Consider the following 15,367-nt stretch of genomic DNA (forward strand, 5'->3'; position numbering starts at 1 on the left):
ATACATTTTTTGTATATTTCAATTAATTTTACAACGGTATATATAGGATGTATATTTATATTTATATTACAACAGTATATTTATTTTGTATATTTATATTTATAGTACAACAGTATATATATTTTGTCTATTTATATTTATAGTACAGCAGTATACATTTTTTGTATATTTCAATTAATCTTACAATGGTATATATAGGATGTATATTTATATTTATATTACAACAGTATATTTATTTTGTATATTTATATTTATAGTACAACAGTATACATTTTTTGTATATTTATATTTACTGTATATTACAACATTACATTTATATACATTTTATATTGCTGCATATTAATAAAACAATATAATTTCTTTACATTGTAGGGAGACAACTCTTCTGGTGGACAAAATAAGTGAGGAGAATGATGAGAGGAGTGCATTAAGGGTTAAAAACACTCTGCAGGAAAAGCACAATCTGACTGTATCCGAGAGCAGCATAAAGAAGATGAGACGCCTCATTGGATGGAAATATTGACGTGTGAGGTTAGTACTGGACAGTACAGGAGGTAAAAGTGTTGTTTCGCAAACTGTACTGCACTGTGCCGCTAAAATTTTTTATTCCTTGTCATTACAGAGCGTACCCCATGATACGGCATGCAAACAAAATCAAAAGAGTGCTCCAGGCCCAGGCATGGATTGACAGCGGGGAGACTTTCCAGGATTGCATCTTCACTGATGAGTCTACTGTGTCGCTGGAGAGATTTGCAAGATTTGCGTTCCACAAAAAAGGCCGCTTATCTTTGAAGCCGCGGCCAAAACACCCTGTGAAGCTGCATGTGTGGGGTGCCATCTCTAGGTGTGGACCAGGATGCATTGTCATCTTTGAAGGTAAAATGTATCAAATATAATGTCGCCTAATGCACTGTACTTGACTAGTGTTGCCTTACCGTATGCACTGTACTGTACTATTGTGGAGTTTTTTGAGCACTTTTCTTTTCTTGCTATAGGAATCATGAATAAAGCTTTCTTCCAAGGCAACATTGTGCCCGAGATAGTGCAATACATCACACGTGAGTTCCCCAATGGTCACCGCTTCTACCAGGACAACGATCCCAAGAACACCGCGTCAACGGCGCATATCCTTGAGCGCAGCATCAACTGAGTGAAGACGCCAGTGGAGTAAGTGCAGTAGACCGTGTCCCATTTTTGTTCCCCACTGTTTTTAGCTCTTAAACCAATTGTCCTTTCTTTCCAATGACAGATCGCCAAACTTCAATCCGATCGAAATGGTCTGGCATCAGCTGAAGGACCATATCCGGAAAGTGGCGAAACCCTCCAAAAGGGACGAGTTGTTGAAAGGCATACACTACCGACACACTTTATTGAAGTGTAGTCGGTACCGCAAGCCGGGAAATCTCCCGGCTTGCTAGTGGCCGCCCCTCGGCGTGCCGCGCGTCATAGACGCGCGGTCACGCGTCATCGGGAGCGTGCGCCCCCTGCACGCGTGTCCAGGGGCTCCCCGAGGGAGCCCTGGTGTCCCGCGATCGCGGGACAGCGGCAGGGGGTTCCGGGGGACCCGGCGGACCCTGCAGCGGTAGGGAGAGCGCCCCGATCGGAGGGCGCTCTTCCGCTGCTTCGGCGCGCGCCCGTCACACTCGGGCGCGCGCCAGGCTACTGCTGCGGCACAGAATGGGCAAATGCTCGAATAAACTGTGCCGCAGCAGTATTGAGTTTTTGGAACGATGTACTCACCGTGGAACGCTGCAATAAATATATAGACCATATTGCCACTGTGTTGCCCATTGTCATCGCGCGTAATGGGCAAGCATCAGGAAAATAGTACTGTGCTGTAGTATTGTAAGTACTGTATGATACAGGTAAGTATGGCACATATTTTTTCTTTCCAGATAGTAAGAGTATACAGTAGTTAGTTTTTTCTTTACAGAGAGAGCAGCACCAGCCATCAGGTTACAGTACATAGAATTTAACAGTAGTCAGAGTATACAGTAGTTCCAGTATACAGTAGACTAGTTTGACAGTACTACAGTAACTGCCTACTAACTTCTCCATTTTTTTTCTTTCCAGAGAAAGCTGCACCAGCCACCTGCAGTAGTTCTGCCATAATACAGTACAGTACGCACATACAGTACAGTACAGTAACTGCACTAATTTTTTTGTTTTCTTGTCGTTCCAGGAAAAAGGGTGGCCTAGGGGGAGATGGGGCATTGTGTCCAGTCAAATCTGCTTGTACAGTCAAATGTACAGTATATAAACAGCAGTAATGATGTACACAAAACCTCTCCTCTCTCAATGAACTACTGTACTGCAGACAGAATGAGGAAAAGATAAAGACGGAAAAAATAATATTACTATACAGTATATAGTATATATATTATACAGTACATTACAGTACTGTATATAGTATTAAATAATATTCTTATAAATGTGCATTACTCATGTTTCCCCATGATTTACAAATGTTTTCCAAATGGTTATCCAATTTCAAGCTGCCAAAAGAACTTAATAAAGACTGCATTATGTATTATTCCTGATTATTTTTAAATTTTTATTTTTTGGTTCCTGATAAAATAAAATAAATATTTATTCACTTTCCTGCGAATCATAATCATTGACAGCCACCACTACAGTGCACCAATGAATCAGAATGTTTTGTAAATGTTTCTCTGATTCAACCCGCTCAGACCCACAGAACGGATTATTTTAAATTATACTTATATATTTATGTATTTTTATTTTAAAGATATTAAAGAATGTACTGTATTGTATTTAAAACATGTGACTGTAAACCATACTGACTGACAAATGTTTTCACACCCTGATGAAATACAGTATCAGTTTACTCTCAATTCTCACAGTGCTGTGCACATCAGATTTACATTTCAAATTCGAGAGGGGATTTTCCAAAGCGTTACCGTTAACAAAACAGGCCTCTAAGGGTTGAGGGAGGGGGATGGTGTGATTAGACGCAGGCGTACTGAGTCTTTGCAGCTCTGCTATGGGTGGATTAAGAACACAATGGCAATATGCAGAAGATTAATGACCCAGTGGAGAGAGGGGGTTGGTAGGATAGGGTGACTCAGCCAATTGACGCTTGGCTAGGGAGGGATTAAAAACTCTGGAGGTGTGTGGCTGAAATAGTTAACAGCACTGTAATTTCAAAAGGCATTTCATCATAATAATTTGATGAATAAACCCCCAAAGACAACCCCCAAATACAGTACATAAAAAGCAAGTCACTTTAACTCCCTGTGCCCCATGCACCAAAAACAAACAGTAAATTTTATATACAGTATATATATATACTGCATATATACTGTATTATAAATTAATATTCATACAGTATAAACGTCCATTTTTCATGTATCTCCATGTTTTTACAAATGTTTTGTAAATGTTTCTCCGATTTCAATGTGCCAGAAGAATTTAATAAAGGCTGCAGTATGTATTATTGTGTGTTGATGTTTTGAATTGCTGTGCACTTTAAATGTTTCAACATTGTACAGTATTTGTAAATAAATGTTTTTGTACTGACTCCACCAATAAAAGAACATGTTGAATTGCCTCACATTGTTTCCATTTGCTCCTTTGACAGTGTAACAAATGTAGAGGCTTACTGCACTGTTTTTTACTGCCTGACCGCAAAGCCGCAAGATCGGCAACATTGTAAAAAAAGAGCAATGAGCGCGCAATTGGTGTGGGAACTAGGTCAATTGGCGTGGGAACTTCTGTTCTAGGGCACCTAGAAATAAAATTCATTTTGCCCCTAGATGTTAGGAACCCCCTCACTTGACCCAAACAGGGTCCGAGTAGTAATGGCGGCGAGAAAGGGTCACGCCGGCGAGGAGGGTCCTACCATTGGGCGTAATGGCAGAGAAAGCTTTGAACCGGCTAAGTCAGAATGAGCAGAAACCTGGAACCCACAACTCCGGTTCTGTTCAACCTAGAGGGCTCAGATTCAGTCACCATGTAGTCCTAGTTGCGGCAGGATTGCATGGCAAATTGCGACCCTCTCGTGGCAACAGAACGGAGTCAGGGTGATGGTAAAGTTCAGGTTTCTGCCATTGACTTGCATGGCAGAAAAAAAGCCACTTTGGTAATGTGCTTTAAAACTGTCTTTTGGTATCTCCGGTTCCGGGGGTCGTGGAAGGCTGATATTTTGCCACTATGGCAAGGGTCCTTCCGCATGAGGACTAGGCGAATTACAACCCGCTCAGACCCACAGAACGGATTATTTTACATTATATTCGCGCAATTATCGTGGGAACTACTTAGGGCCTCTGTCAAGTTCACGGGCAATTGGCGTAGGAACCTCTGTTCTAGGGCACCTAGAAATAAAATTATTTTTGCCCATAGATGTTAGGAACACCCTCACTTGACCCCAACAGGGTCCGAGCAGTAATGGCGGCGAGAAAGGGTCACGCCGGCGAGGAGGGTCCTACCATTGAGCATAATGGCGGAGAAAGCTTTGAACCGGCTAAGTCAGGATGAGCAGAAACGTGAACCCACAACTCTGGTTCTTTTCAACCTAGAGGGCTCAGATTCGGTCACCATGTAGTCCTAGTTGCGGCAGGATTGCATGGCAAATTGCGACCCTCTCGTGGCAACATAACGGAGTCAGGGTGATGGTAAAGTTCAGGTTTCTGCCATTGACTTGCATGGCAGAAAAAAGCCACTTTGGTAAAGTGCTTTAAAACTGTCTTTTGGTATCTCCGGTTCCGGGGGTCGTGGAAGGCTGATATTTTGCCACTATGGCAAGGGTCCTTCCGCATGAGGATCAGGCGAATTACAACCCGCTCAGACCCACAGAACGGGTTATTTTAAATTATATTCGCGCAATTGGCGTGGGAACTACTTAGGGCCTCGGTCAAGTTCACTGACAATTGGCGTGGGAACTTCTGTTCTAGGGCACCTAGAAATAAAATTAATTTTGCCCCCAGATGTTAGGAACCCCCTCACTTCACCCCAACAGGGTCCGAGCATTTACAGTACTGTACTTTAAAATAAATTAAATATGCAATTTTACTATTACTGCGCCCGCACGCACAGACTGTGTAGGTTGAACCGCGAAGGTATTAGACTTCAAAGACAACAGCTCGCAAATGCCCCCATGCGTTTTTACACGGCATTGCAGAATTGCAGACAGCGGGAATAAAATGCTTAAATCACGGCGCGAAAATAACGCAATACATTCCGGGCGAAAACGATACAAAACCGCACATAACCGGGATAATCTGAAATTCGCGGAGCTAGCCGAGTTAGAATAAAGTTGGTCGCCACTGTAAGATGCTTTTAAGGAATACTTGTAGCTACTTTCCACCATTCCATGAGAACATATGCCATTAGAAATGTCTTCCAACAAGAAGCCTCAGTTAAGTTATGCATATCTCATATATAGTGCCATTCAATTTGAACAGAGAAAAGAGCAACTGTATCAGAGATATATCAGTATATAATTGCCAAATACCCATTTTACAAAAAAAAACTACAAAGCATGATGGATGGCAAAATTAGATCATACAAACTTTATAAATCAATGATTGGTTTATTCAAAAACCAACGTATCCCGGAAAGAGGGGTGGGTCTTGGTCAGTGCATGAATCATGGATGGGTATGTTTGATCGTGTAAATTTAAGAAGAGAACGCATTTTCGGGAAAAAATACCATGATATAAGTGCCCGCAGCGGTGCCTTAAATTTTCATCAGCATTTTTATTCTTTTCAACCGGAGTGCTTCAACCAATTCCAGAACCAGCACAGACCTAACTATTATGAGAACATGCATAATAAAGACCTTGCTGCAGCAGATGACATGCCACAAAGCAACTATCTGTATCCACCTCAGTGCATGAAACAATATCCAAACTATTAAGGACCAAGCAACTATCCGAACGAGCTGAACCCACAGAACAACCAATTTATCGACTACAGCAGCTACCTCCACAACACCCCTTGCATGACTGCACAGAATCTGCATGCAATATAATGCAGGTAAAGATTAAAATTGTACTTTATACAATCTGTGATTCACTTATTCCCCAATGACATGCATATGCCTACAATTCATTGCGCATGCGCTTACCAAAGGAATAAATTGTTTCGTTTATAAGTTGTGCTTGTCCCTTTTACCACTTCTCCGTCATCTGTTAATATTACAGAGATCAAGGCGTGAATAGCACCAGATTCCGGAACAGACTTCTGAAAGGAGGTAAGAAGCAGTTAACGAGATCCGTGTAAATTTTGAAAAATGTGTTATGCAAGTCCGCTGTAAATAAGACAACTTTCTGCGCATCCCGTAAATGTCATTCCACAATGTTTACACCCCTCTGTTTTAAAGCAGGTCGCCATTTTGGCTTTTCGGAGTTCATGAAATATTTTATATGTGCAGCAATTCAGTGCACATATTGATAATTAGTTGTGTACTTTGCCTATGGATCCATTATGATGTGTTTGATTGGCTAATTCTCTGTTTGTGACTTAGATAAATGGCTGGGAATGCAGCAAATTTATAGGTAATAGGTAAAATTATGATGGCAATATCATGTTATCTGGCAGTGGGTATATAACATTGTTGCAGTGATAAGAGGTCTGGCACCACAAATGGCTGTAGTACAGGCAATTTGATAAATTTCACACAATGTTACTTCATATATGGTTGTTATAGAAAACATTCATGCATAATAAATCATCCGTTATTAAAAAAGTGGTAAAAACAAATGTGAAAAATCATTTTAGCCCACAAACAAATGCAAACATTCTTAACGTGTACTACACAACTCTTACAATACAAAAATGCATATGATGTCTATATGCAGCCTAAATGTTTTTATAAATGTGTACATTTATAGGCAACATGACATATCTACTTATTTGACAGATGTCGATATCTCCATTCCACAGACAGAAGATTATGTGAATGGTATCCAAACAGAAAAAGTTACAACTTTTACATACTCTTTACACATCTTGTACACTGTAACGATGTGCTCACCACAAAAAAGGCGGGACCACGGGGCTGAGGTGGGAATGGATAGAAATGCCACCCACGGCCACGAGGGTACGGCTGGAGCGTAGGTTGGTCGAGGCAACCGGGGCGGGGTTGGAAAGGTATGGATAGTCGGTATACTTGTCAGTGTCTTGGTTGGAGATGTACGGACCATTGCAGGTACTATTAGCCGAATTCTGGGTTGGAGAGTTGAGAATGGTTATTGTCAGAGTGCCGAGGTCAGGGCTGGAGAGGTGCGGATTGCCGTAGATAGCCGGGGTCAGGAGTACAGAAGAGTGGAGTCCAAAAGTGATGCCGGGTCGGTATAGAGAGCGAGGAACAGCAAGACAAGGCAAGACTGTGGAGGCAGAGAAGAGGTAAACACAAAACAACTATGATTATGCTCAGCCAATGTGCCAGTGGCACAGCTGAGCATATATGAGGAAGAGGCACCAATGAGGGGAGAGGTGGAGCAGAGGCGTGTCCTCAGCGCAAGCGGAGATTTGGTAGTGGTGCAGGTTCTGGCTAAACTGTTTGATGAGGTAGTTGACATGGAGCTTGTGTGCGGTGGGCTGACCGTGTGCGAGCGCAACCTGGAGGCAGGACCCTCCGCCTCCATCCTAGGCAGAGAGCTGGATGCGTGCCTGTGCACAGCGCTGCTGAGGGAAGACGCGGGTCCCCAAGATGTGCCACAGGGAGTGGGGGCCATGGTGTTAGACAGAGGTAAGGCGGGAGCGTGCCGGGGCAGCGTGACTCCTGGATCCTTACATACACATGATTTAGACACTTAGCTACTATACATTATGTTGGGACTAGTGCTATGAGACACAGTATACTGAACATGATTATTTGATGAGGTTATATGTCTAAACAAATTGTTATATATTTTGCAACTATCAATATTTTATATATTAAACAAATTGTTATTCTAATGTTTAATTAATGAGACATTTTAAAAAATATTGTGAACATGACAATAAAATGTGTCAAAGTGTCATTGATTGTATTGGTGTGCAAGTTCAGATAGGCCATGATCCTGACCCTTTACCTTAATCATATAAATACTCAGAAGAATGTTGTAGTACATTGTGTATACAAAGAAACTAGAAAATTATTGTATGTTTTACAGTAGAACTCATGTATTCATCAAACTTCCACATGTCTATGTAATTGTATTAAGCATTGACATGAAATACAACAAGATTGCAGTGTCTAAAGTTGCCACATAACAAATGTAACTGTGCTTAGGGTCACATACCAGGTTACTGATAAATGATATCCCCATGTCAGCAGCTCATTCTCCTGCAAGTAAGGTAAATTAATGTATTTTGTCATTTAAATTAAATGTCAATTATACAATTAAGTAAGGAATGTGACCAATAAAACATATACTGTATCACTATTTGGTATCACATGTCCTCATAACTAATTGTAGTGAAGTATATAATGGTTACAATTAAGTGTAAAGGTTATAACAACATTATATATGTTTTAATGTACAGTAGTTGGCAAGTAGCAATATAACAAATTATCAGCAAATTGATCACAAGAACAGCAATATCTCAACTTCATGTAGAACATTCAGCATTGTATGATGCCCACATTGTAGGGGGGAGAGAAAGAACATGCATATCTCCTTCCTTCACCACTTCTCAGTTCACATGAGCTCCTTTCTTACCTGCGTCCTCTGACACAATACAGCTATACACCCTGCACTAAAACACACCTCTACAAATCATCCTCACACATCCTCTTTCTATCCATGCTTCTCCTCCTTGCTTCTGGGGATAACTGTCCCAATCCTAGTCCCTGTTTTATTTCTACATGCTCTCATCCTCGCCTTCCACATACAACTTCTACTCCTTCTGGTGTCAACCCCTGTAACTTCATACCCATCCCCTGTTACCCTCCCTCTTCTCTCTCTCTTTCTCCTGTGCACTTAATGCAAACCACTAATTTAAAATATAACCTTTAATGTTATTACTTAAAACATATATTACCAAGTGTTTGTGTAACGGTGTTTAAAAAGAAATTAACCAAAACATCTAAATCCCCTCATATACTGTACTGTATATGACCACTCGAAAACAATTATTCAGTTGTAAGGTGTTGGAGAATATAAGGTACAAATCAGCACGGGTGGAATAATCCACTAGAGATCAGTGAAATTTCCCAGTCAATTTGGTCATAGTAGTGATATGGGAAAGGACTGGCTGATGAATAAATCATAGCTTATAATTGCCCACTCCCAGATGAACCTCTAAAAATAGCAGGGTGAAGAATACCTGGTATATTGTCCAATAGTGCCTAAAGGGAATGCTAGTGAATCAATAGAGTATCAAATTGATACCATCTAGCGTTACTCACACCCTACTCTGTAGTAGATAAAATATTAGTATACCTGCAACTGTGGTAAGATGTATGTAGGGAAAACCACCAGACAGCTTCGGAGATGTATACTGCACCTACACACTTTATTCGAGCAAATACCCGGTATGTACCTGGCAGATACCTGGAATGCGCCGCTCCTCACCTCTGACAAGCCCCGTTGTGTTTGCCTTCCCAGCCTGGGTTCATGCCTGGCTGATGGGCGGCTGATCTGTTAAATGATAATGATTAGGATTTAATAGGCTGCAATGCTTCGCGTGTCTACCAGATGGCATAAATTCATGAATTGTAATGCAGTATATATATATATGTAGTGTGCAGTATTGCAGCCAACGGGAATAAAATGCTTCAATCCCTGCCGGAAAATAACTCAATGCACTCGGGCAGAAAACAGTCACAAACCTCAATACACCCGGGTATACCCGAATTCGTGGGACTAGCCGAGCTCGAATAAAGTGTGTCGCCAGTGTACTTGAACATGTCAACTCAACTCTGTCCAGCATTCCAATGAAACCCCAGTTGCAAGACATGTCACACAATTTCACAATGGTGATATAAACTGTTTAACATTTACTGTATGGGTATATACCAACTAAAATGCCCTGATAGGGGTGGTAATATTGACCAGAATTTGCTACGTATTGAAGCCGAGTGGATCTATAAGCTTAAAACCAGGAGTCAGAATGGGCTCAATGAAGGTTTAATTTATACCCCCTTCATTTGAAATTATCCCCCCTTAATCTCATAATCTTCCATGAGGATTAACCGTGATTAACCGTGTATCATTTTGGACTGTGTCCAATCATTTTGTTCATTACAATTGTCTCTGGCCAGTATTCGAGAGTCATTTACCATTTTTGTGAGTTATATATCTATGGTATTAACGTTTAATAGTTAGATTTACATATCAGAATTACATTATAAATTTGTGACTATATTACTAGTGATATAAACCCTTTTTGGGTTTATTTTGAGTGTAACTGTAGTATACATGCATCTAATTGAGAATAGGCTCACCACACTAAATAATAATTAAGCATATGCATGTTTTTATTTTATATTCTTTATTATTTTTCACTTTAACTATCTTGATATTATTGCGTTTTCATATCTAAGGGAAGTAAAAAGTGTGTGTATTTAATTTGGAGGTTATTTGTGGTTTAATGCTAATATCAGCTACATTGGTATGTACCTAGATGATATTGATATATCTATAACATCACGATATAATAAAACATCATGTAGAGGCTCTATCTGCCTACACATGCGCTGTATGTCCACAGATTGTCTATTATGTCGTGCATGTGCAGCTGTCATCCCTGGCATCAAAGTGCAGGGGTTCTATCTGCATAGACATGCGCTGCTAGGCTACGAATTGCTCACTAGGGGGCGCATGCGCAATAGGCAGTATTAGCTCCTGAAGATTATGGGAAGATTCTATTTCCCTGCACATGCGCAGTAGCGCTACAGGGGGACATTCACCCGGTTGTATGCGTTGCAAATTGAGGTGCTTTTGGGCAGATGGAGTCAGACTTTCCAGCAGGTAACTGTAATGCCAATGCTGCCTGTGATAAAGATATTTTGCCATTCACTCCAGTAACAAGAATTGCTTTATTCACACACACTAATTTGCGCATGCGCAATGACATTATCTTGGACAATTAAGCATGCGCAATTCGGGCTATATACTGCGTCTCCATGGAGATGGTGGGCTATAAATAAGCTTTGCTTCCCAATCACTGCAGAATTGTCCCTGAAGAAGCTCCGTAGCTAGAGGGAAACGTGCGTAGGGCACATGATGATGTCATCAGTCTCCGTTATGGAGATGTTTTAGTTTAGTGTTCTTATAATTCAGCAGTATCAGTGCCTCAGTTTATATTTGAATTTATTTAAGGACTTATAGGCATCTTAGTAGTGATGGGAATATACCTGGTCTCTCCTTTAAGTGCTGTTTGAAGTCTAACACTGTGTCATCCTGAGGCACTTTGTGCTGTTACCACACTCAGTTCATATTCTAAACTGACTATACTATATATATATATATATATATATATATATATATATATATATATGTATATATATATATATATATATGTATATATATATATATATGTATATATATATATATATATATATATATATATATATATATATATATATATATATATATATATATATTTAGATGTGTTGTTAGAGGTCCACTGTTGTGGTTTTCTGTGGCACTCTGTGCTACGTTATTATATTACATATATTTTATCTACTACAGAGTGGGGTGTGGGTAACGCTAGATGGTATCAATCTGATACTCTTTTGATTCACTAGCATTCCCTTTAGGCACTATTGGACCATATACCAGGTATTCTCCACCCTGCTATTTTTAGGGGTTCATCTGGGAGTAGTCAATTATTAGCTATGATTTATTCATCAGCCGGGTCCTTTCCCATATCACTACTAAGACCAAATTGACTGGGAAATTTCACTGATCTCTGGTGGATTATTCCACCCATGCTGATTTATACCTTATATTCTCCAACACCTTACAACTGAATAATTGTGTTCGAGTGGTCATATATATGAAGGGATTTAGGTACTTTGTTTAATTTCTTTTTAAACATCGTTACACAAACACTCGGTAATATATGTTTAAAGTAATAATATTAAAGGTTATATTTTAAATTAGTGGTGTGCATTTAAGTGAATTTTCTTTGGGGTACATTGACTTATGTACTCTTCATTTCACTGATTCACTTTCAGTTCACAGTTTACACCCACTTTATAATTATCGAATGAATTAATTTGTTAATTAATATGGTTTAAGTTTCTTTGGGGTACATTGATTTATGTACTCTTCATTTCACTGATCTACTTTTCATCACTAATCAACATGCACAAGTGTAACCCACGCCGACTCTTCTCTGTCTTTGACTCTCCATTCAGACCACCCTCAGCTGCCTCCTCTTCTTCCTCCATCTCACCTCAGGACTTTGCTGACTTTAAGGAAATGGTGGAATCCATACATCAGAACATCCCTTCTGTTGCCTCCTCCCATCCCACAACGCTTCCTATCTCTCCTCCTGCCTTCCTTGACTCTTTTCCCACTGTCTCGGAGGAGGATGTGTCAATGCTGATCTCCTCTTCTCCCTCTACCACCTGCCCTCTTGATCCCATTCCCTCCCATCTCCTTAAAATTCTTGCTCCTTCTATAATCCCTACGCTCACACAGATGTTTTAACTCTTCCCTCTACTCTGGTACCTTTCCATCCTCCTTCAAGCATGCACCAGTTATACCATTACTCAAAATCAGCAAGCTTGACCCTTCCTGCCTTTTTTACTATTGACCTGTCTCCCTCCTGCCTTTTGCCTCCAAACTCCTTGAACGTCTTGTGTATTCTCTCGATTGCTACATTTTCTCAACACCTATTCTCTCCTAGACCCTCTATAATCTGGCGTCTGCACTGCTCACTCCACTGAAACAGCCCTCACTAAAATAAATAATGACATCCATGCTGCCAAAGAGAGAGATCATTATACTCTGCTCATATTACTCGACCTCTCTGCAGCATTTGACACCGCGGACCACCCTCTTCTCCTTCACACTCTCCATACTCTTGGTATTTGTAACAAAGCTCTATCCTGGATCTCCTCTTACTTCTCCCACCATACTTTCAGTGTCTCTTTTGCTAACACCTCCTCCTCTATCGATCTCTCTGTGGGGCAACCCCAGGGCTCTGTCCTGGGAGCTCTTCTCTTTTCTAAGTACACACTTTTTCTAGGTGACCTAATCACATCTCTTGGGTTTAATATCACCACTTTGCAGATGACACACACATTTACCTTTCAACCTCTGACTTTACACCTGCTGTACAGACCAAAGTTGCTGAATGTCTCTCTGGGATATCATCCTGGATGCCCCTCCGCCGACTTAAACTTAACATGGCAAAAACAGAGCTTCTTATACTTCCTCCCAAACCTGGCCCTACTACCTCCTTCCACATTACTGTTGGAAGTACCATCATTCACCCAGTAGCCCAAGCATGCTGCCTAGGGGTCACACTCGACTCCTCTCTCACATTCGCCCCTCACATTCAAAACATATCTAAAACCTGACGCTTTTTCCTCCGCAATATAACAAAGATACGCCCTTTTCTCTGTTGCTCGACTGCTAAAACTCTGACTCAGGCCCTCATTCTCTCCCGTCTCGATTACTGTAACCTCCTGCTGTCCGGCCTTCCTGCCTCTCACCTGTCTCCCCTGCAATCTATCCTAAACACTGCTGCCAGAATCACTCTACTCTTTCCTAAATCTGTCTCAGTGTCTCCCCTGCTGAAATCACTCTCCTAGCTTCCTATCAAATCTCACATCTCGAACTCAATTCTCCTCCTCACTTTTAAAGCTTTACACTTTTTTGCCAGTAAGGAATCGGGGAGCACGTCCCCCGTGGCATGCTTCCTCCTTACCTGATGCTTTGCTTATTCCAGCGCAGCTTACAGAGCGCGCGCCCACGAGGGCTTTTAATGCTTTCACGGATATTGGCTCTGCCCCCGACTTGCGACCCACAGCCGCTCCACTCCCTCATTCACTCACTCACTCATGACGCACCACTCCCCAGCTGCATGTCAACACTCCTGATCTCTCACACCTGTCTCCTGCACCTCACAGCCTATCCCTTTCTCCGCAGTAGCTTCTCCTCTGCTCTACTCCCCTGTCTCATTGGCCGCCTATTCTCATATATGCTCAGCTCTCTCACTCCTTCTTTGGCTGAGCATAGTTCATTGTAGCCTTGCTGTTCCCATGTCCCTGTTCCTGCTGTATTGCCTTGCCTTGCCTGTCTCTGTGTTTGATCTCCTGTGTACCGACCCGGCTAGACTTTGGACCCTTCTCTGGATATCGACCCCGGCTTGCCTCTGACCTTCTGTATCTCAACATCCCTGACCACGGCACACGAACAACGACTATCCTACTGGCTCCAACTCCTTGATCACGGCACCTGGCTACTCTACAGGCTCCAACAACTGACCTCGGCAAGTATCAAGACTATTCTACTATCTCTAACCCTGACCCGGCAAACCTTGACTATCCACTCTCCAGACATGCCTCCGCTGCTGTGGGTGGCATGTTCTATACTCTCCCACCTCAGTACCGGGGTCCTGCCTTGTTAGTTTTGAGCACAAGCATTACAGTATGCTCAGCCCAACAAACGTGGACCCCACTGAGGTGGGTCATCCCTGTCTGCCATTGGTGATCATTTTCACCAGTTGGAGACTCAAGTCGCATCCTTGACGCAAAGTTTTTCAACTTTTTCCCTGCAACAATCACAGTCTAGAACCCTCAGACCTGCAACTCTTTTTTCAATTACTCCGGAGCAGACCGTTTCTGCTGAGCCACACCTCCTTACACCCAACCACTATGCTGGCGATCCCCATGGGTGTAGAGGTTCTCAATCAGTGTGCAATTCAATTTGAACCAACTCCTTCTCGTTTCTCCTCTGCAAGGTCCAATGTGGCATATATTATCGCTCTTCTGACCGGTGACGCACTGGTGTGGGCATCTCCCATCTGGGAACAAAGACCAGATCTTACCCAGGATTTTGCACACTTCACAAAGGAATTTAAACAGGTCTTTGATACCCCGGACCGTAAGGTCACCACAGCATCTTCTTTGTTTCATCTCTCTCAGTTGCAAGGTACGCTCTCGAGTTCTGGACCATTGCAGCAGAGACGGGATGGAATAATGAGGCCTTGTCAGCAGCCCTCTGGCAGGGGTTATCTGAGTCCCTCAAGGACGAGCTGACCGCGCAGGAAAGACATACCGAGTTAGATGATCTTATCGCGGCGTGTATTCGGGTCGACTAGCATCTCCAGGGAAGGAAAGCCGAACGCTCTCGGCTCCCCCCAGCCAGAGCCCCTACTTTCAATCATACCCCTACAGATTCCCCGGCTCCAGATGATCCTGAACCCATACACCTGGGAGGTCACTGACTCTCCTTCTC

The sequence above is a fragment of the Ascaphus truei genome, chromosome 2 (genome assembly GCF_040206685.1).
Source record: "Ascaphus truei isolate aAscTru1 chromosome 2, aAscTru1.hap1, whole genome shotgun sequence".
Classification (NCBI taxonomy): domain Eukaryota; kingdom Metazoa; phylum Chordata; class Amphibia; order Anura; family Ascaphidae; genus Ascaphus; species Ascaphus truei.